The sequence below is a fragment of the Physeter macrocephalus genome, chromosome 16 (assembly GCF_002837175.3).
Source record: "Physeter macrocephalus isolate SW-GA chromosome 16, ASM283717v5, whole genome shotgun sequence".
In the NCBI taxonomy this organism is placed as follows: Eukaryota; Metazoa; Chordata; class Mammalia; order Artiodactyla; family Physeteridae; genus Physeter; species Physeter macrocephalus.
Genome location: NC_041229.1, coordinates 70,053,305 through 70,068,074, shown reverse-complemented (window position 1 = coordinate 70,068,074; position 14,770 = coordinate 70,053,305). Strand labels below are relative to the sequence as shown.

Sequence of the window (14,770 nt, the reverse complement as noted above, 5' to 3'; positions counted from 1 at the left end):
AGGTATACATATGCCCCCATATCCCCTCCCTCTTGCGCCTCCCTCCCACCCTCCCTATCCCACCCCTCTAGGTGGTCAAAAAGCACCGAGCTGATCTCCCTGTGCTAAGCAGCTGCTTCCCACTTGCTATCTATTTTACATTTGGTAGTGTATATATGTAAATGCCACTCTCTCACATTGTCCCACCTTACCCTTCCCCCTCCCCGTGTCCTCAAGTCCATTCTCTACATCTGTATCTTTATTCCTGTCCTGCCCCTAGGTTCATCAAAAACATTTATTTTTTCTGTTCCATATATATGTTAGCATACGGTATTTGTTCTACTCTTTCTGACTACTTCACTCAGTATGACACACTCTAGGTCCATCCACCTCACTACAAATAACTCAATTTCGTTTCTTTCTATGGCTGAGTAATATTCCATTGTATATATGTGCCACACCTTCTTTATCTATTCATCTGTCAATGGGACACTTAGGTTGCTTCCATGTCCTGGCTATTGTAAATAGTGCTGCAATGGACATTGGGCTGCATGTCTCTTTTTGAATTATGGTTTTCTCAGGGTATATGCCCACTAGGGGGATTGCTGGGTCGTATGGTAGTTCTAGTTGTAGTTTTGTAAGGAACCTCTGTACTGTTCTCCATAGTGACTGTATCAATTTACATTCCTACCAACAGTGTAAGAGGAGTCCCTTTTCTCCACACCCTCTCCAGCATTTACTGTTTGTAGATTTTTTGATGATGGCCATTCTGACTGGTGTGAGGTGATACCTCATTGTAGTTCTGATTTGCATTTCTCTAATGATTAGTGACGTTGAGCATCCTTTCATGTGTTTCTTGGCAATCTATGTCTTCTTTGGAGAAATGTCTATTCAGGTCTTCGGCCCATTTTTTGATTGGCTTGTGTGTTTTCTTTTTTTGATATTGAGCTGCGTGAGCTGTTTGTATATTTTGGAGATTAATCCTTTGTCAGTTGCTTCATTTGCAACTATTTTCTCCCATTCTGAGGGTTGTCTTTTGGTTTTGTTTATGGTATCCTTTGCTGTGCAAAAGCTTTTAAGTTTCATTAGGTCCCATTTGTTTATTTTTGTTCTTATTTCCATTTCTCTAGGAGGTGGGTCAAAAAGGATCTTGCTGTGATTTAGGTCATAGAGTGTTCTACCTATGTTTTCCTCTAAGAGTCTTATAGTGTCTGGCCTTATATTTAGGTCTTTAATCCATTCTGAGTTTATTTTTGTGAAGTGTTCTAATTTCATTCTTTTACATGTACCTGTCCAGTTTTCCCAGCACCACTTATTGAAGAGGCTGTCTTTTCTCCATTGCATATTCTTGCTTTCTTTATCAAAGATAACGTGACCATAGGTGCATGGGTTTATCTCTGGTCTTTCTATCCTGTTCCATTGATCTGTATTTCTGTTTTTGTGCCAGTATCTCCAGTTCTGTTTTTCTTTCTCAAGATTGCTTTGGCTATTCGGGGTCTTTTGTGTTTCCATACAAATTGTGAAATTTTTTGCTCTAGTTCTGTGAAAAATGCCATTGGTAGTTTGATAGGGACTGCATTGAATTTGTAGATTGCTTTGGGTAGTATAGTCATTTTCACATCGTTGATTCTTCCAATGCAAGAACATGGTATATCTCTCCATCTGTTTCTATTGTCTTTAATTTCTTTCATCAGTGTCTTATAGTTTTCTGCATACAGGTCTTTTGTCTCCTTAGCTAGGTTTATTCCGAGGTATTTTATTCTTTTTGTTGCAATGGTCAATGTGTTTCCTTAATTTCTCTTTTGGATCTTTCAGCGTTAGTGTATAGGAATGCAAGAGATTTCTGTGCATTAATTTTGTATCCTGCTACTTTGCCAGATTCATTGATTAGCTCTAGTAGTTTTCTGGTAGCATCTTTAGGGTTCTCTACGTATAGTATCATGTCATCTGCAAATAGTGACAGTTTAACTTCTTCTTTTCCAGTTTGGATTCCATTTATTTCTTTTTCTTCTCTGATTGCTGTGGTTAAAACCTCCAAAACTATGTTGATTAATAGTGGTGAGAGTGGGAAACCCTGTTTTGTTCCTGATGTTAGAGGAAATGGTTTCAGTTTTTCACCACTGAGAATGATGTTGGCTGTGGGTTTGTCATATATGGCCTTTATTATGTTGAGGTAGGTTCCCTCTATCCCCACTTTCTGGAGAGTTTTTATCATAAATGGGTGTTGAATTTGCCAAAAGCTTTTTCTGCATCTATTGAGATGATCATATGGTTTTTATCCTTCAATTTGTTAATATGGTGTATCATATTGATTGATTTGCTTATATTGAAGAATTCTTGCATTCCTGGGATAAACCCCACTTGATCATGGTGTATGATCCTTTTAATGTGCTGAATGAGTTTGGGAGTGTTCCTCCCTCTGCTGTATTTTGGAAGAGTTTGAGAAGGATAGGTGTTAGCTCTTCTCTAAATGTTTAATAGAATTCGCCTGTGAAGCCATCTGGTCCTGGGCTTTGATTTATTGGACGATTGTTAGTCACAGTCTCAATTTCACTGCTTGTGATTGGTCTGTTCATATTTTCTATTTCTTCCTGGTTCAGCATCGGAAGGTTGTGCTTTTCTAAGAATTTGTCCATTTTTTCCAGGTTGTCCATTTTATTGGCACATAGTTGCTTGTAGTAATCTCTCATGAACTTCTGTATTTCTGCAATGTCAGTTGTTACTTCTCCTTTTTTATTTCTAATTCTGTTGATTTGAGTATTCTCCCTTTTTTTCTTGATGAGTCTGGCTAATTGTTTATCAATTTTGTTTATCTTCTCAAAGAACCAGCTTTTAGTTTTACTGATCTTTGCTATTGTTTCCTTCATTTCTTTTTCATTTATTTCTGATCTGATCTTTATGATTTCTTTCCTTCTGCCAACTTTGGGGTTTTTTTGTTCTTCTTTCTCTAATTGCTTTAGGTGTAAGGTTAGGTTTTTATTATTAAAATTATTATTTTATTATTTTATTTGCGATGTTTCTTGTTTCTTGAGGTAGGATTGTATTGCTATAAACTTCCCTCTCAAAACTGCTTTTGCTGCATCCCATAGGTTTTGGGTTGTCATGTTTTCATTGTCATTTGTTTCTAGCTATTTTTTAATTTCCTCTTTGATTACTTCAGTGATCTCTTGGTTATTTAGTAGCGATTGTTTAGCCTCCATCTGTTTGCATTTTTTAAGTTTTTTTTCCTGTAATTGATATTTAGTCTCATGCTGTTTTGGTCGGAAAAGATACTTGATATGATTTCAATTTTCTTAAATTTACTGAGGTTTGATTTGTGACCCAAAATATGATCTATCCTGGAGAATGTTCCATGAGCTCTTGAGAAGAAAGCGTATTCTGTTGTTTCTGGATGGAATGTCCTATAAATATCAATTAAGTCCATCTTGTCTACTATGTTGTTTAAAGCTTCTGTTTCCTTATTTATTTTCATTTTGGTGATCTGTCCTTTGGTGAAAGTGGGGTGTTAAAGTCCCCTACTACTATTGTGTTACTTTCGACTTCCCCTTTTATGGCTGTTAGAATTTGGCTTATGTATTGAGGTGCTCCTATGTTGGGTGCATAAATATTTACAATTGTTATATCTTCTTCTTGGATTGATCCCTTGATCATTATGTAGTGCCCTTCTTTGTCTCTTGTAATAGTCTTTATTTTAAAGTCTATTTTGTCTGATATGAGAATTGCTACTCCAGCTTTCTTTTGATTTCCATTTGTATGGAATATCATTTTCCATCCCCTCACTGTCAGTCTGTATGTGTCCCTATGTCCAAAGTGGGTCTCTTGTAGACAGCATGTATACGGGTCATTTTTGTATCCATTCAGCCAGTCTATGTCTTTTGGTTGGAGCATTTAATCCATTTACATTTAAGGTACTTATCATTATGTATGTTCCTATTACCATTTTCTTAATTGTTTTGGGTTTGTTTTTGTAGGTCTTTTCCTTCTCGTGCTTCCTACCTAGAGAAGTTCCTTTAGCATTTGTTGTACAGCTCGTTTGGTGGTGTTGAATTCTCTTAACTTTTGCTTGTCTCTAAAGCTTTCGATTTTTCCTTCGAAACTGAATGAGATCCTTGCTGGGTAGAGCAATCTGGGTTGTAGGTTTTTCCCTTTCATCACTTTAAATATGTCCTGCCACTTCCTTCTGGCTTGCAGTGTTTCTGCTGAAAGATCAGCTGTTAACATTATGGGGATTCCCTTGTATGTTATTTGTTGCTTTTCCCTTGCTGCTTTTAATATTTTTTTCTCAGTATTTAATTTTTGATAGTTTGATTAATATGTCTTGGCGTCTTTCTCCTTGGATTTATCCTGTATGGGATTCTCTGTGCCTCCTGGACTTGACTGACTATTTCTTTTCCCATGTAAGGGAAGTTTTCAACTATAATCTCTTCAAATATTTTGTCAGACCCTTTCTTTTTTTCTTCTTCTTCTGGGACGTCTATAATTCGAATGTTGGTGCATTTAATGTTGTCCCAGAGGTCTCTGAGACTGTCCTCAGTTCTTTTCATTCTTTTTTCTTTATTCTGCTCTGCAGCAGTTATTTCCACTATTTTATCTTCCAGGTCACTTATCCGTTCTTCTGCCTCAGTTTTTCTGCTATTGATTCCTTCCAGAGAAGTTTTAATTTCATTTATTGTGTTGTTCATCATTGTTTGTTTGCTCTTTAGTTCTTCTACATCCTTGTTAAAAGTTCCTTGTATTTTCTCCATTCTGTTTTCAAGATTTTGGATCATCTTTACTATCATTATTCTAAATTCTTTTTCAGGTAGACTGCCTGTTTCCTCTTCATTTGTTTGGGCTGGTGGGTTTTTACCTTGCTCCTTCATCTGCTGCGTATTTCTCTGTCTTCTCATTTTGCTTAACTTACTGTTTGGGGTCTCCTTTTCACAGGCTGCATCTGCTGCGTATTTCTCTGTCTTCTCATTTTGCTTAACTTACTGTTTGGGGTCTCCTTTTCACAGGCTGCAGGTTCATAGTTCCCATTGTTTTTGGTGTCTGCCCCCAGTGGGTAAGGTTGGTTCTGTGGGTTGTGTAGGCTTCCTGGTGGAGGGGACTGGTGCCTGTGTTCTGGTGGATGAGGCTGGATCCTGTCTTTCTGGTGGGCAGGAACACAACCAGTGGTGTGTTTTGGGGTGTCTGTGAATTTATTATGAGTTTAAGCAGCCTCTCTGCTAATGGGTGGGGTTGTTTCCTGTCTTTCTAGTTGTTTGGCATGGGGTGTCCAGCACTGGAGCTTGCTGTTCCTTAAGTGGAGCTGGGTCTTAGTGTTGAAATGGAGATATCTGGGAGAGCTCTCGCCGACTGATATTATGTGGGGCTGGGAGGTCTCTGGTGGTCCAATGTCCTGAACTTGGCTCTCTCACCTCAGAGGCTCAGGTCTGACACCAGCTGAAGCACCAAGACCCTGTCAGCCACACGGCACTCTTGTTTCCAACAGACCCTGCAGGCAGCGACCCAGGAGACTGACTGATGTGGTAGGAATTCTCACCTCTGCTGGCTTCTGCCAGGTGTCCCAGCATCTCTTACTGCAACAGCTTTGGGACAAGTAGTGTCTAGCCAGTAAAGTTGCATCCCATTCTCATCCCAGGTGTTGGGTAGGAAGAAATTTCCCTCTATCCTTCTAGCTTCTTCTGGCTGGTCAAAATGGCTGAAACTCTCACCTTAAATACCATCTTCTACTAAAGACAAAAGAGGGTGTCATAGATTTTTATAAGGCATAATAGCAAGCCATGACATCTCTCTTTTAGAATAAGAGACTATCAAAGCTAAAAAAGCTACTGGAAAATTTACTGGTCAACACTCCCATGCTATAAACAGAGAAACTGAAGCCTAGATAAGGAAAGTGATTTATTTAAGATCATATTTTGTGACACAAACCTGAAACACAGGTGTCCCAGAGCCCACTCTGCTGACAGTGAACACAAAGAGAACTCTTTTAAATTCTATCTCAATGTAGCATGCTTATCATAGTTTCAAAGATATACACAAGTAGCTGATGAGTGCTTTGAGCCCTTAACTACTCCCTGCAAAGCAGTATAATCAAGCAGTTCAAAATGGAAAGCTGGATAACCACTAAAAGAATCATAAAAGACCGTGTATCAATAAGGTCATAGAGAAGGAAAAATAAAATAATAAAAAAAACACATGATTAATAAAGAAGACAAAAACTGAGAAATAAAGAAACAAAAACTAGATGGACAGGGAAAACAGAAAATACAAAAAATGGTAGACTTAAAATGAAATATCAGGAATTATATTAATATAAATGGGCTAAATATGACACATTTTAAAAAGATAGTCAAAGTGGGATGAAAATCAGAACCCAACTTTAGGTTGTTTATAACAGAGAAACGTTAAATATAGGACACAAAAAGATTAAAAGTAAATAGATAAAAAGTGGTATATCATACAAACACTAGCCAAAAAAAAAAAGCTGGTATAGATATATTAATATCAGATAAATATACTTTAAGGCAAGCCATATCAATAGAGATAAGGAAGGACATTGAATAATGATAAAAGGATCATTCTAACAATCCTAAAACTAGTAAAATCAATAAGATAAACCAAAGTATATCTCCATAAAAAATTAGGCATATCCCCAATCATAGTTAAGATTTTAACATAGCTCCCTCAGTAGAATAAGAGAAAAAATCAACAAAAATACAGAATAAGCAATATGATCAACTTACATTAACTAATTGACATATATCAAACTCTACCCCCCAATAACTGTATAATATACATTCTGTTCAAGTGCACATGGAAATTACTCAAGTAGACCACATGTTGAGGGATAAAGCAAGTCTAAGCAAATTTCAAAAACTGAAATCATGGAGAGTATAGTTTCTGACCATAATGGAATCAAAATAGAAATAGGTAATAGGAAGATAACTAGAAAATCACCAAATCAGGATTTAAACAACACACTTAACTAATCTATGGCACAAAAATTTAATCACAATGAATATTACATAATATTTTGAGCTAAATTATAATGAAAATCTGACATCTGAAAATTTTTATGTCAGATAATGCAGTTATTAAAACTTAAAATGCAAATGTTACAAAAGCAGAAAGGCTGAAAATAAATTACCTAAGCTCCATCTTAATCTAGAAGAAGTACATCAAATACCACATCCCAGACAGGGATGATGAAAAAATATCTGAAAGCATAAGTCAATGAAATAGACAACTGTAGTAAAATAGAGAACAAAATAAAACTAAAAGATGATTCTTTGAAAAAATTAATGATATTAATAAACCTTTAGCAAGATGGATCAAGTAACAGGGAAAACAAATTATTAACATTAGTAATGAAAAAGGAGACATCACTATATATTACTATAGATACTATAATAATAAAATAGATTGAACAACTTTATGCTAATAAATTTGGAAGTTTAGATAAAAAAGAAACATTTCTTTTAAAAAACACTTATTAAAATAGAAAACCAAAATAGTTCTTTATCTACTAAAGACATTTAATTTATAATTAAAAGCCTTCCCATGGAGGTGCTCTAGGCCCTGATTGCTGCACTGGTGAATTTTTCTGAACATTCAAGGAAGAAATTGTACCAATATTGTACAAACTCTTCAGAGAATAGAGAAAGAAGAAACACTGCCCAATTCATTTTATAAAGCTAGCAAAACCTTGACAAGTACATTATAAGAAATCTACAGACCCATCTCTGTCATAAACATAAATGCAAAAATCTTCAACAAAATATTAATAAATTAAATCCATGAATATATAAAAAGGACCAAGTAGGAATTATTCCAGGAAAACAAAATTGCTTAAAGATTCAAAGACCAGGGCTTCCCTGGTGGCACAGTGGTTGAGAATCTGTCTGCCGATGCAGGGGACACGGGTTCGTGCCCCAGTCCAGGAAGATCCCACATGCCGCGGAGCAACTAAGCCCGTGAGCCATGGCCTCTGGGCCTGCGCATCCGGAGCCTGTGCTCCGCAACAGGAGAGGCCACAACAGTGAGAGGCCCGCGTACCACAAAAAAAAAAAAAAAAAAAAAAAAGATTCAAAGACCAATCAATATGATGTACCTTATATGAAAAAGGTGAAAAATCATATGATCATCACCATAGATTCAGTTAAAGCACTCTATAATATTCAATACTCATTCATGATTTAAAAAAAAAAGAACTCTCAGCAAGCTAGGAGCAAGAGAATACTTCATATTTTGATCATACACCTACAGCAAACATCATTATTAACGATGAAACACTGAATGCTTTCTTCTGAGTTCAAGAACAAGACAGAAATACCTATTACTCTTATATTCAACATCATCCTAGTAATCCTAGGTAGAGAGATAAGATAAGAAAAAGAAACAAATGTATATAGCAGACTTCTGGTTTCTAGGAGGCCCGCGTACCACAAAAAAAAAAAAAAAAAAAAAAAAGATTCAAAGACCAATCAATATGATGTACCTTATATGAAAAAGGTGAAAAATCATATGATCATCACCATAGATTCAGTTAAAGCACTCTATAATATTCAATACTCATTCATGATTTAAAAAAAAAAGAACTCTCAGCAAGCTAGGAGCAAGAGAATACTTCATATTTTGATCATACACCTACAGCAAACATCATTATTAACGATGAAACACTGAATGCTTTCTTCTGAGTTCAAGAACAAGACAGAAATACCTATTACTCTTATATTCAACATCATCCTAGTAATCCTAGGTAGAGAGATAAGATAAGAAAAAGAAACAAATGTATATAGCAGACTTCTGGTTTCTAGTCCAGCATGTAAGGAGTTTAGAAATTGTCACTGTCTTCTAACAACAACAATTTAAAATCTGAACAAACTGAAAAATCAATAACTCTTCTTGGATGCATCAGAGAAGTGAGGTCACATAGCAAATCAATGCTCCAAGTATTGGAGAGAAGGACAGGTGGATACAGAGATTTACAAATTACTAGAGCAGAAACTCATGAGCAGAAACTTCTATGGCAACCAGTACCAAGGCAGGAAAATTTAAACTGTAATTTACAAACTAGTGAAGGCTCGCCGTGGACAACTTAAACTTAAAAATTCCAGGGAGACCCAGTTATATTCTACACTTTTGTGAGTTTTACCTCCAGGTGCTCTACCAGGTCTTCACAGGGAATATTGGAGAACGATCCCCTTGTGCTTCCAGTGTGGAAAGAGGAAAAGGAACCATTTTGAAATATACCAGAGCATTCTGTTCTTAACAAGGCCTACACTCAGGAGAAACAATTTTTACCAGAGCTTAACATGGTAGGGTTTATCAGAACCTAACCTACCTGGGAAAGTGAAATACTCAACTCCAGCTTCCTCTAGCTTTCCATGTGGGAGAAGGAAAATACTCAACTCCAGCCCCCTCCAGCCAAAGTGTCCCACCTAAGGGGGGAGGGAAGGAAGGAGAAGCACTAGTGAAGTTCATGATCCAGGGCCACAGGGTCACCAAAAGACTGAGGGCTAATCATAGGGCTAAGGAATGCTTTCCCTCTCTCCCCCTATACCTCATTGTTAAAGGCCTATTTACCTTTAGTTATTTACCTATTTACCTTTTAGTTACCTTTACTAAAGGCCTATTTACCATAGTTCTTTTTATCCCATACATCATGTCTTCCTTTCAACAACAACAACAAAATTGCCAAGTATACTAAAAGGCAAAAAATACAGTTTGAAGAGACTGAATAAGCACCAGAATCAGAGTCAGATATGGCAGGAATGTTGGAATTGTCAGACCAGGACTTCTTAAAAACTGTGATTAGTATGCTAATGGCTTTAATGGAAAAAGTAGATAATATGCAAGAACAGATAGATAATGTATTCAGAGAAATGGAAATTCTAAGAAAGAATCTAAAAGAAATGCTAGAGATCAAAAACACTGATACAGACATGAAGAATGCTTTTGATGTACTCATTAGTAGATGGGAACAATCTGAGGAAAGTCTCTGAGCTTGAGGATATGACAACAGAAACTTCTAAAATTGAAAAGCAAAGACTGGGAAAAAATTAGAACAGAATATTCAAGAACTATGGACAACTACAAGGTGTAACATATGTGGAATGGGAACACCAGAAAGAGAATAAAGGGAGAAAGGAACAAAAGCACTGTTTGAAGCAATAATGACTGAGAATTCCCCAAAATAATGTCAGGTACCAAACCACAGATACAGGAAACTCAAAGAACATAAAACAGAATAAATGAAAACAACAACAACAACAAAACAAAACAAAACAAAAACAACAAAAAAACCCTAAGCCTAGGCATATAATATTCAAACTCCAGAAGATAAATGATAAAGAAAAATTCTTGAAAGAAGTCAGAGGAAAAAAACAACTTACCTATATAGAGAAGCAAAGATAAGAATTACATCAACTTCTCAGAAACCATGCAACAAGGAAGAGAGTGGAGTGAAATATTTAGTGTTGAAATTAAAAAAAAAAAAAACACTAAAATTCCATACGCTTCAAGACTATCCTTCAAAAATGAGGGAGAAAGATAAACTTTCTCAGACAAAAAACAAAAACAAAAACAAAAACAACCCTGAGGGAATACGTTGCCAGTAGACCTGCCTTGCAAGAAATGTTAAAAGAAGTTCTTCAGAGAGAAGGAAACTATATAGGTGAGAATCTAAGATCTAAATAAAGAAAGGAAGAGCACTGGAGAATAAGTGAAAGTAAAATAGAAACTTTTGTTTTTCTTATCTTAATTGATCTAACAGATAAGTTTATACAAAATAATATAGCAGCAATGTACTTGATTATATGTGTATGTGTATATATATACATAAGTATACATGTATGCTTATGTGTAAGTGAAATGTGACAGATTACATTAATTGATTTTTAAATGTTGAGCCAGCCATGCATACTTTGGATAAATCCATACATAAGAGTATATTATGCTTAGGTATAAGGGAGATGATAGCAATGATACAAGGGATGGAAGGGAGGAACTAGGAATATTTTGTTATTATAAGGTACTTGCACTACCCATGAAGCAACATAGTTTTATTTGAAAGTAGACTTGGATTAGTCGTTAATGTATATTACAAACTCTAGGACAAATACTGAAAAAAATCTTTTATAAAATGAGTATAATTGATATTCTAAGAAAGGAAACAAATGGGATCATAAAATATGCTCTACTTAAGCCACAATGTAGAAGACAAAAATAAGAACAAAGAACAAGGATAACAAACAGAAAACAGTACCAAATACAGTAAATATTAATCCAACTATATAATAATCACCTTACATGTCAATGGTCTAAATATGCTAATTAAAAGATATTGTCAGAACTGATGAAAAACAAGACCCAACGATACATTGCCTAAAAGAAACACACTTTACATATAAAGATACGTATAAATTAAAAGTAAAGGGATGAAGAAAGATATATCATGCTAACACTAAGCAAAAGAAATCAGGAGTAGCTATATTATTTTCAGAGAGAGCAGATTTCAGAGGAGGAAAATTACCAGAGATAAAGAGGGGCATTACACAATGATAAAGGAGCCAATACTTCAAGAAGATATAATAATCCTTAATGTGTATATGCCTAACAGCAGAGTGTCAAAATACATGAGGCAAAAACTGACACTGCAAGGAGAAATAAATTCACTATTATAGTTGGAGGCTTCAATACCTCTCTATCAGAAATGGACTGTTCCAGCAGCAGAAAATCAGTAAGGATACAACTGAACTCAACAGCTCTATCATTGTGGATATAATAGACATCTATAGACTACTTCAGCGAACGGTAGCAGATTAAACATTCTGTTCTCCTGGGCTTTGATTGAGATTGCTCTGGACGTAGATACAAGCAACGAAGAAGTGGAATTTGAAATTAAAAACACAGTGCATTCACATTAGCACCACAAAAATTTAAATATTTAGGTATAAATCTAACACATCTGTTTAAAAATCTATATGAAGAAAACTACAAAACTCTGATGGGAAATATCAAAGAAGAACTAAATGGAGGGATAGTCCACCTTTTAGTAGGGCTTTTTTTTAAAAATCAAGTTGAGGAAGTTCCCCTCTACTCCAAGTTTGCTAAGAGTTTTTATCATTAATCAATATTGGATTTGGCAGAATTCATCAGTGAACCTATGTGGGCTTTGTGTTTTGTGTTTTAAAAGGTTATTAATTTTTATTTGATTTTATTAATAGATATAGGTCAATTCAATGTTTTTTCTTCTTGTGTGAATTTTAACTTCACTATACCCAACATCCTTTCAACAAATCATGCTAGAGCAACTGGACATCACATGTAAAATCTGAATCTAGACACACATAAAACTTACACCCTGAAGGTTTAACTCAAAATGAATTATTGACCTAAATGTAAAATGCAAAACTCTAAACTCCTAGAAGATAACATAGAAGAAAATCTAGATGACCTTGAATAGAGCAATGACTTTTTAGATACAACACAAAAGGCATGATCCTTAAAAGAAATAATTGACATACTGGACTTCATTAAAATTTAAAATGTATGCTCTGCAAAAGACAATGTCAAGAGAATAAGAAGACAAGCCACAGACTGGGAGAAAACATTTGCAAAATAATTATCTGATAAAGGACTTTTACCCAAAATATACAAAGAACTCTTAAAAGCCAACAGTAAGAAAATAAACAACCTGATTTAAAAATGGGTAAAATACCTGGAAACAGATACCTTGCCTGAAAAGACATACAGATGGCAAGTAAGCATATGAAAAGATGTTCAACATCATATGTTATTAGGAAATTGCAAATTAACACACAATAAGATACCACTACACATTACTAGAATGACCAAAACCAATGCACCTCCATGTTCATTGCAGCATTATTTTCAAGAGCCAAGACATGAAAGCAACTCTCCATAGATGGATAAATAAAGAAAATGTGAGACAGATTATATACATATAACATATATGTATATATATACGTGTATATATGTGTGTATATATATACGTGTATATATATACACATAATATACACCTATATGTACATATTATGGACTATTATTCAGCCATAAAAAAGAAATCTTGCCATTTGTAACAACATGGATGGACCTCGAAGGCATTAGGCTAAGTGAAATAAGTCAGACAGAGAAGGAAAGAAACCCTATCATCTCACTTATACGTGGAATCTTAAAAACAAACAAAAAAATTAAACAAATTGAGCTCACATATACAGAGAACAGATTGGTGGTTGCCAGAGGCAGGGGGTATGGTGTAGGCAAAATGAGTAAAGGGGGTCAAAAGGTACAAACTTCCAGTTATAAAATACATTAACTCTTGGGGATGTAATGCACAGAATAATGACTATAGTTAATAATACTGTATCGTATATTTGAAAGTTATTAAGTTTTCATCACATAAAAAAATTTTGTAACTAAGAATGATGAATGTTAACTAGACTTACTGTGGTGATCACTTCACAATATATACAAATATCAAATCATCATGTTGTAATCTGAAACTAATATAATGCTTTATGTCAATTATATCTCAATTTTTTAAAAAAGGCCAAAATCCAAACACTCGATGACACCAAATGCCAGAAAGGAAATGGAGCAACAGGAACTTTCATTCATTGCCATTGTGAATGCACAATGATAAAGCTTTTTGGAAGACAATTTGGTGGTTTCCTACAAAACTAAACATACTCTTATCATATGACCCAGCAATTTCACTCCTTGGTATTTACTGAAATGAACTGAAAACTTATATCTACACAAAAACCTGAACGTGGATGTTTATAACAGCTTTATTCATAATTACCAAAATGTGTAAGCAACCAAGATGTCCTTCAGTGGGTGAGTGGATAAATAAACTGTGGTATATCCAGAAAATGGAATTTTATTCGGTGATAAAAAGAAATGAGCTCCAAAGCCATAAAAAGACATGGAGGAAACTTAAATGCATATTATTAAGTGAAAGAAGCCAATCTGAAAAGTCTACATACTGTATGGTTCCAACTTTATGACATGCTGGAAAAGGAAAAACTATGGAAACTGTAAGAAGATTAGTGGTTGCCAAGTGTTATGGGGGGTGGTGAGGGATGAATAGAGCACAGAGGATTTTTAGGGCAATGAAATTATTCTGTGTGATATTACAATGGTGGATTGATGTCACTACATATTTGTTAAATCCACAGAACATACAATATCAAAGATGAATCCTAATGTAAACTATGGACTTTGGATGATGATGTAGGTTCGATTTAACAAATGTTCTGCTCTGGTTTGGGAACTGACAGCGGGAGAAGTTGTGTGTGTAAGGTCAGAGATATATGAGAACTCTCTGTACTTTCCACTTAATTCTGCTGTGAGTCTAAAGCTGCTTTAAAAAGTAAGTTTTATTAACTAAAGAGAGTACATATAATAGAAAATAAGAAATAAAATTTATAATTCACAGACTGATTGACAGCATAACTGGAAATTACACAATTGATTATGTAATTGAAAAAAGTTTTAAAGCCTAAAATAAACTATATAATTAATAGGTATATTTAGCAAGATTTCTGGATATGAGGTTTACATTAAAATATATTTCCACGCATAGGCAAAAAATAGAAAATAAAGTATTAAAAAACAATAAATCTATAAAATGTGCAGGATTTCTTTACACATACATAGGGGAAAAGCCCTTCAAACCATTACTAAAATAATTTTTAATACAAATAAATGGAAGGATATATTGTGCGAATGAATTGGAAGTCATAATATTTTTAAGATGTAAATTATTTCCAAGTTGATC

The 14,770-nt window shown here is 34.8% G+C and overlaps 1 protein-coding gene across 9 annotated transcripts in view; it reads right to left on the bottom strand.

Moving 5' to 3' along the window:
* The window catches only part of LOC102980368 (transcription factor SOX-6), a 297,561-nt gene extending 288,178 nt beyond the window's left edge, over positions 1–9,383 (bottom strand). For all 9 annotated transcript variants that reach the window (XM_028500833.2, XM_028500838.2, XM_028500835.2 and 6 more), the window contains exon 1: positions 9,308–9,383. The gene's annotated coding sequence lies outside the window, so the exon portion shown is untranslated. The remainder of the gene's footprint in view (positions 1–9,307) is intronic.
* Between the last annotated feature and the right edge of the window lie 5,387 nt (positions 9,384–14,770).